Raw genomic sequence first — 3,742 nt, forward strand, 5'->3', positions numbered from 1 at the left:
ACACACACACACACACACACACACACGTCTAGAGCAGCAGGAGGAGGAAGTGCCAGTGAATGTAGGTTAATATCAGGAACACTTGACAACAATAGCGTGTTATGAAAAGCTTGGTCTGTAATAAGGTCTTCGTTGGGACTTTAGAGCCACATCACATCATTACTCATCCTGCTAGCCAACTTGCCTGTCGGCATGGCAACCGGCCCAAGCTGAAGCCAGAGGCAAGACTGGAATCTTAATGCCTGCCTGGTCGGGGAGAGAGAACACACAGAATGTTCTCGTGGAGAGAAAAGTTCACAAGTGGCCACAGTGACCCTTCACTGCCCAAGCCGAGATCTCAGAAATGGGGGTTTGAGATGGTCAAGAGAAAAACTTCAACATAAATGTAATCTTTTCTAACACTCAGCACGCACAGCATCCGTGTAATGCATACATTTACTCCTAAGACACCATCTGGATGTAACCAACCAGTTGCTGCCTTGTGTGACTGTGTATATGTATACACTGCAGTGGTGGTAGGCGGGCAGGAAAGCAGGCAGGCTGTGACAGTGGAGGTATTTGGCGGTGGTGTGTGCTTGGTGGGTGTGTGTGCGGAGTTATCCTGCAGGTCGCGGAGTGTGTTGGGTCAGTGTGGAGCGGTCAGCAGCTGCTGCCTGGCCTGGGTCCCACGATTCCCAGGCTAGGGGAGGTAGTGGAGGGATGGATGGAGGGAGGTGGGGGACTGACAGGGCCCGTAATAAAATCAGGCGTCGTGGTTGGGCTGTGTGCGGCTCATTGTTCCCTGGGCTGGGCCCGCGGCTGCTGTTTACTTTCTCCCATATGCATTATTCAACGGCACAGGAGCTTCCAGAGAAAGGGGCCCCATTCAGGGATCCTCTTGCCCTTGTTTTGTTTTGCTAATTTTCAATTAAAATAAACCAGCTCTCGCCAGGGCCCAGGCTGAGCTGAGCTGAGCTGAGTGGGAGAGAGAGACAGGGGACGGGGGACGGCGAGTCTAACGCTGGGGCGTCTGAGAAGATTAGGCTGATCATACGAATGAGGATAAAATGCTGCTTATCATCTATTGCGGCTGTGGCAGGGATATGTTTTTTTTGCAGTGGGGTTTAAGGCAGACAATGAGACGGGATGTTGTTCGGTTGAGAGCGTATTGGCCTCTTAGATTCTGTTGTTGTTGTCCCGCTAACATGACCCACTTATCATTGTTCAAATGTCTGTTTCCACTTGATCCATGTCAACATACTCAAATATGTTCATAATTCTACATAGATCAACAAGTTTTTTTTTTTTGCATTGATCCGTTAGGCTACAGACGTTCTGATTCAATTTTCCCACTGAGTGAGACACAGGATTTCCATATGTCCAGTGAAAGAATGAACTAATCACAAAGACAAAGCCTTGTCAATAATGAGTCCCAGAGGTCATTAAATGAAGCTAGCCAGGGCAGGCTGGACTAATCAATAAGTCCACTGATAGCTCCTTTTGGTTGTCCTGCATTCACACAGGAGGGGGCTGAGCCAAGGGGGACTGAGGAGGGGACATTGCCGGGGACAGATGCGGTGACAGTGGGGAGTGAGGAGCTGTTAGGAGTGTTAAAGATTCACCACACATCTGCCACTCCAACAGGGAGGGAAGCAGCTACCCAGGGTGGGTCTGCCCCCGCCGACAGCCTGCCTCCCTGCCTGCCTGGCTCCATGACTCCATGCCTACCTGTCTCTGTGTCGGTCTGTCGCTCAGCCTGCCTCTCTGCCTGTCATTCTGTTAGCCGCCCTTCACGACTCCGTCACTCTATCCGCCCCGTTCCCTGTCAGATAACTGATACAACCTGTTACCTAACCATGTTCTCCCTCCAGCAAGTGCCTCTTAAAAATACATTCAAATGTTCTCAAAGATCCCACCACTCTCACAGAAACTAGAGTCTCCTGATGATAATTACAGCTGTTGGCAGCAACCTGTTGCAGCCTGCTCTGCACTGCACTGTCACAGTCTGTGTTGACTGAACTCTTCACCATTAAAGCTGTGTTCTGGCACTAACAGCTAATAACGATCCCAGGCCATCCCAAACAGGGAGGGTTTTTCTTCTTTGACAGTGTCCCTGCTCCCCATTAGTGCTGTTAGTGAGTGGCGGCTGAATGTGAATGTGGAGGGCCTCTTGGCTTGGATGGATAGAGGCTGTTCCCTGCTGGGTGCAGGTGAGCTCCCAATGCCTCCCCTCGCACCTGGCCTCTTTGTTCCCCACTGATGGCTTTATGGCACAAGACGAGGGGATCTATCCGTCTGCCTCTCTGTCTCTCGTAAAGCCGGCGGCCCAGCAGAGCACTGTAGAAGCCCAGTAAAGCCCACACTGCTGCCAGGGCATTGTGGTGACCCAGTCAGCCAGAGAGAGAGAGAGAGAGAGAGAGCCCCACTCAGCACCCGCCTCCCCATACATACACAAAAACATGTACACGCACAAACATATTCACTCGTTCACACACACACACACACACACACACACACACACACCTGTCACCTCTCTGTCGCTTCAATGGCCCTGCCTCTCTGCTGTCATCTTTTACGCCCTTCCACACTCGTCACTCATTCCGCCCCTTCCCTGCAGTAACTGATACAACCTGTTACCTAACCTGTCCTCCCTCCGCAATGCCTCTTAAAAATATACCATGTCAAATGTTCTCAAAATCCCACCACTCCAAAAACTAGAGTCTTCCATGAATATACATGAAGCTGTTGCAGCAACCTGTTGCCACGCTTCTGCACTGCACGCTCACAGTCTTTGTTGACTTGGCTCCCTTTCTACATAACGTTTTGGCACTAACAGCTATAACGATCCAGGCCATCCCAAAACGGGAGGTTTTTCTTCTGTTGACGCATTCCCGCTCCCATAGTTCTGTTAGTGATGGCGCATGAATGGATGTGGAGGCGCCTCTGTACAGTGTGATGGTAGAGCGTTCCCTCTGTGGCAGTGAGCTCCCAATGCTCCCCTCGCACCTGACCTGCTTTGTGTTCCCCACTAGCGTTATGCAACAAGACGAGGGATCTATCCGTTCTGCTCTCTGTCGCTCTCGACAAGCCGGGCGCCACAGTAGCACTGTAGAAGCCCCAGTAAACCCACAGCTGCGCACATGGGTTGACCCATCAGCCAGCAGAGATGAAAGAGAGAGAGAGCCCCACTCAGCACCCGCATCCCATAAACATGGACACACAAATAACAGATCTTGCGTCAACACACACACCACCAACATCATCACCGGTCACACACACACACACTACAACAACACACACACACACATCATCCCCACACACACACACAGCACACACACACACATCACACGACTACACACACACACACACACACACACACACACACACACACACACACACACACACCAAAACACCTGGGATCAACTAGATTACGACCACAGCCAAATTTATTTTTGAGCAAGATGAGTCAGGGGGCCGAACAAATAACTACATTCATTTGTCAAGACTGCAAACTGGACCGCAAACCAAACAGATATACTTGACAAAACACAAAAATTTCAAACTTCCAACAGGTTATATGTTTACAATATCTCTCAGATTATGCTCACTGCTGCACACGACTACACTGTACTGCACGTTGCGAGCTAAAACACACACTACTGCACACTACACACACTACTGCACTGTGGACTAGAAACACAACACTGCGCACACACTACCTGTACGCACTTTGCAGCAAAACACAACACTACGCACACTACAC

This window comes from Salvelinus sp. IW2-2015, linkage group LG8 (genome assembly GCF_002910315.2).
Source record: "Salvelinus sp. IW2-2015 linkage group LG8, ASM291031v2, whole genome shotgun sequence".
In the NCBI taxonomy this organism is placed as follows: domain Eukaryota; kingdom Metazoa; phylum Chordata; class Actinopteri; order Salmoniformes; family Salmonidae; genus Salvelinus; species Salvelinus sp. IW2-2015.